The 5,073-nt window shown below is 40.7% G+C and overlaps 1 long non-coding RNA gene across 1 annotated transcript; it reads right to left on the bottom strand.

The window, feature by feature from the left end:
• Window positions 1-2,082: 2,082 nt before the first annotated feature.
• LOC104608570 (uncharacterized) lies at window positions 2,083-4,936 on the bottom strand. Its single transcript, XR_016076332.1, has 2 exons — window positions 3,210-4,936; window positions 2,083-3,140 (listed from the first exon to the last, which is right to left on the bottom strand). It is a non-coding gene; the product is annotated as an uncharacterized LOC104608570 (long non-coding RNA).
• Window positions 4,937-5,073: the final 137 nt, after the last annotated feature.

The raw sequence follows: 5,073 nt of genomic DNA, 5'->3' as shown, positions 1-5,073 counted from the left end.
ACTTATATAAAATTTTGGTTTGGGTCAGTCTAGGCTCAAGTTGAGTCTGCCCAAGTTGCACTTCTAGTTAGGAGCAAATCCTGATTCCTCTAACAAAGGGTGTTACTCCATAAATAGAAATAAAGTGAAAATTAAAATTTTCTTGTTCCACAAACAAAAAAAAATGAAAATAAGAATAAAAAAATCATAGAAAAATCGAAACCTAATAGGCACACGTCACAATGTTTTGATAGCACACTATTGTCTAATCTGACGTTGATTGTCCTACGTTTATGTGGGAGCTGATATTAGAAAAGCAGGGAGAATAACAAGTAGCATCTTGTGAAAGTTCAACGGGGCCTTTTCTGCAAATGAAAATTTTAAGGGGGTAATTGTCAATGATCGCATAATAAGGAGGGTCTTTATAATCTACCCGAAAAAAATACATGAAAATATAGGAGTGTCTTAATAAATCAATTTTTGTAATATATTTGTACATATATATATAATAAATTAATAATGGTAGTTGTTTTTTTTTTTCCTTTTTTTTGATGGATTTCTTTTTTTCTTTTGAGTGGATGCTAATTTATAACAATAGCTAGTGGAGACCAGTGGGATACGAGATTTGTCAAAGGAAAGTAAAACAACAAAAACTGATAAATATTCTCAATTGGGTCGAATTGCTTTGATACTAGGAATGGTAATGGTAAGTTGAAGGCAGGGATCATACACCTCATCCTTAACCCCAGTTTTTAAGTAACTATTCTAATTTTAAAAATATTTAGGGTTGGGTCAGGGTGGGGACTTCACTCCCCATTGTCCTTGTCCCTGTCCGCACCAAAATAGTCCACATACTTAACCAGATCAGGTCCCTGTCCGCACCAAAATAGTCCTTGTCCCTGTCCTCACCATCCGCCATCTGTTCCTTCACACGAGAGACGCTAAATAGCGCATGAGGGGCTAACTGAACGTCCATCAGCCCCTTCCTTTACCCCCCAAAATCCCATTTACGAGTTCAAACCCTTCATTCGACAGCTCCAAGTTAGGGTATCTCCAAAACTCTCTTCTCCCTCTCCTCCCTCTCATGTGTTTCTCCCTCGCCAGAGCATCTTCTCTTTCTCCGGCATCGGCACCTACAACGGCAACCGGCGGTACTCTCCAGCCCATCGGCGGCAGAGTCATCTTCTCCTTCTTTAGCACTGGCACCTACAACGACAACCGGCGGTATTCTCCATCACACCTTTCAGCTCATTGTTTATTTTTTCTTCTTTTTTTCTGATATTTTTATTTTCTAGATATCAGAGAAATCGGTCTCCTTCTCCGGCACCGGCACCGGCACCGGCACCTTTCTTTATTCCATTTGGCTAACATTAAGGGCAGGCCTTCTGTTCAAAAGCTTGCGCAAAAGAAAAGTGAATGCGCGATTGATAGAGTAAAAACAGGTGGGTAAATCTGGTTGATGACTTGATGTGATGCGCTATCGAGAGAGGCGTTTCGCGTTTGCCTTGCCCACCGACCACAAATCAAAGGAACTTTACCAGTAGAAGTGACAGTGCCTACTCTTGGAAGGAAAATTATGTCTAGTAACATCATGGTGATTTTCCATGGAATCATTATTTTAATTGTATTGGGTAGATTCTGGTCCCCCTCAAAACATGGAACATATGCCAAGTTTTAGGGGCTTCAGAACCTTATATTGTCTTGTTTACTCAGACTTGAGAAGGTCCCTTTATTCACAGTAGAATGGCAAGTTTTAGGGGCCTGGATTGATCTTTAACCCATCAACTCATTAAGCATCCATTGTGATATACTAAATGGGCAGGTTGGGTTAAGAATTGGCACTGTTTTTGATACATTGGAAAATAAATAAAAATGAGGGAAATTTGTGAGAAAATTTGACATTTTCTACAATTATTAAGGAATTTACCACAACTTTCTTTTTCTCACTTATTTGAGCAAAACACAATTCCCTATTAACTGTGAAAAGTGGAAGTCCTTGATGGGATGAAAGGCCTGTAACATTTTGGGACTCCTCAGTTTCAATCATCCTTAATTCTTATGTACCCAATAGATGAAGCATTAAGAAATATTGGAAAAACAGAATTGAAAATACTGACAGATGAAGAATCCGTTTATTAATATTCCAAGAAATTACAATGCAGCTGCTTAACAATTAGGACCAGAAGGAACTCTTATTATAGAAAAAATTAAACAATTTGTATGGTCGCCATTCCTTTTATATTCACAGGTGGGACTGATCCACATATCATAATCGTCAGGACCCCTCAAAATTGTGAAGAACCCTGTTATTCAGTAGGGTTTAAATCCCTAGGGACTTACTTGAAGCCCTTAACAAATGAAATGAAAAAAATGAAAATTAAGATTAAAAAAAAAATCAAGGGCATTTGCAGTTTTGCCCTTGATTTTGCCATTGTACCATTGTATTAGGCTAGAACTTTCTCGCAAACAGAGAGCAAACATTGGCAGTTTTGCCATTGTACTCACAAGTTCTTCCACTCCTCATCCTCTCTAAAAGCTCTACAGTCACATCTGTTCTCATAAATCTGGTAGGGTGTGGTCCTCCTCTTGACCAGTCGACCCAAGTCAAGCTTCGGTTCGAGTTCTTCTCCCAGAACTTCAAGCTCACAAATATTGGTATGTAGTGCTGATCTGATAACACGAAGGCTTACAGTATCTCCCAAATAGAGAGAAATAGTTTCGGTCGGAGGCTACCTTGGTGGCCAGGTCTCGGTCCATCTCGAACCACTGAGCACCCTTTCGCCATTGACTAAGCTTGATATGTGGCTTCATGCAGAGGCTGTATCGGCCACGACCGACTGGGCCTGGCTCATCTTAAGCCTCTACGAAGGATTTGGTAGACCCAATGGGGTAATTGTAGACTGTGGAGAAGTTGAAGAGGGGAATGGGTACCTTAAAGGGGGTTGGTTTCGTACCGGGGATCTTGGTGCCAGTGCGAGACCGGTATCAAAACCAGAGAAGGAGACCGGTTTCTTTGATATCTGGAAAATGAAAACATCAGTAAAAAAGAAGAAAAAATAAACAATGAGGTGAAAGGTGGGATGGAGAGTACCGCCGATTGTCGTTTTAGGTTCTGGTGCCGGAGAAGGAAAAGATGATTCTGCCGCCGGTTTCTCTGATATCTGGAAAATGAAAATATCAGAAAAAAATAAAAAATAAAAAATGAGGGGAAAAGATGGGCTGGAGAGTACCACCAGTTGTCGTTATAGGTGCCAGTGCCGAAGGAGAAGATGCTCTGGCAAGGGAGAAGCAATTAGGGTCAGGCACTCGAGAGGGACCCTAACCTAGAGTTGTCGAATGAAGGGTTTGAGCTCGTAAATGGGACTTTTGGAGGGTAATGGAAAGGGTTAACGTCCGTTAGCCCCGCATGCGCTATTTAGCATCTCTCGTGTGAAGGGACAGATGGCGGATGGTGAGCGTGTGGGGCGTAGATTTGAACTCGGGGTATCCAATGGGGATGGGGAAAATTGCTCTCTCTCCAAATATCATTTTGTAGGTTGGTGTTTAGTCATTGTAGAATTGTAATTAATTAAGATCGATCTAAGTTAAATAGATAAATAATTAATCTAGATTACATGAGTTTGGTATTTTTAATAAATGATGGAGGTAGATTTAGTCAGACCCCTTAGCTGTGTGATACGTGGAAAAAGACTGGATAACCTGATAGGAATGCCAGCTCGGCACAGAGACGTAGCACAACCATATCCCAAAGAGAGGCCCGAGCTCCCGAGCTTCTCAAGAAGAGGCCCGAGCTCTCTAAAAGGGACTCACGCTTCTTGGAAGGTGAAGCCCGAGCTCTCCCTAAAGGATCCCGAGGCTAATAACGAAGCTCACGAGGGGCAAGGCCCGAACTAGTCCACCTCGGGTCAATTCGAACCACATGCCAGCACTTCAGGATAGTAGGACCTATTCATCTGAACCCAAGACTTCACCTTGCACACCACTCCGGCACCTCGACTCCAGGGCGCGTGACCCAACGAACCGTACCTGACGCCAAAGAAGCCCGTGCACGGAGGCGGCACGCCCAACTGATTAGGGGTCTGACACATGATAGTCGCACTCCAACGGCCACCTGCCACCGCCATCTCTGACGTCACAGAGACAGCCCTGACAAGGAAGACAGTGGCGATTATGACACCCGATTTGGCAAAGGTGATAACGCCCGATCCGGCAGAGGTTATGATACCTGATGTGGCAGAGGTATGGGAATGAGTGTACCAGGGCGGTTATAAAAGGCCCCCTTCCCCCAAAGAACGAGGTATGTGATATTTTGTGCTTTCTGGTCTTGCAATCTATCATTTTCCTTGTCTTCTCAAGGACATTAACTTGAGCTTCGGAGTGTTCCTATCGGGTTCCTCCCCGAAAGTCCCCATTTTCTCCTTTGTTTCAAGCATCTTTAGCTCTGTCCAAGGCAAGGTGATTGGCAGCTAGGACCGACCGGATTGCGCATCATCAATAAATATTATTAAATATAATTACTAAAATTATAATAAAACAAATAATTTTGAGAAAAACAGTTTTTATGTTATTGATAATTATTGTAATTATTCAAAATTATCATAACACATTCATTTATTTTATTTTCAATAATTCTATAATACTAACAATTATTTAATTTATTGAATAAAAACAAATTTCAAAATTGTGTATTTTATTGTTAATTATCTGAATGAAATTAAATTTCACATTAATTAGCTAAATTTTAAAAAATTCTATTATACTAACAATTTAAATTTAATTTAATTTCACACAGTAATTATGATAATGATGCTGTGAATTTTTTTTAAATCCTTTATATGACTGTCCACCGTCTAAATACAAAACCATTTACCAAAACGAAAACGATCTATATACAAACCCAAATGTAGGGTATGGGCGGGTGGATTATCCACTCCATTTCAGTCTTACTGCAAGAAGACAAGTTCCCTTCTCCTCGCGTACAACGACTGTAACATCCACGTGGGCGATAAAGATTGATCCTTTAAAACCAGCTATATGCCTAACTACTATCCCTGTTCAATGACAAAAATACCCCTCTATGCATAAAGAGACGAG

Source organism: Nelumbo nucifera, chromosome 5 (genome assembly GCF_055504915.1).
Source record: "Nelumbo nucifera cultivar China Antique chromosome 5, China Antique-T2T, whole genome shotgun sequence".
Classification (NCBI taxonomy): Eukaryota; Viridiplantae; Streptophyta; class Magnoliopsida; order Proteales; family Nelumbonaceae; genus Nelumbo; species Nelumbo nucifera.
Note: the sequence above shows the minus strand (reverse complement) of the source record. Positions and strands in the feature narration are given on the sequence as shown.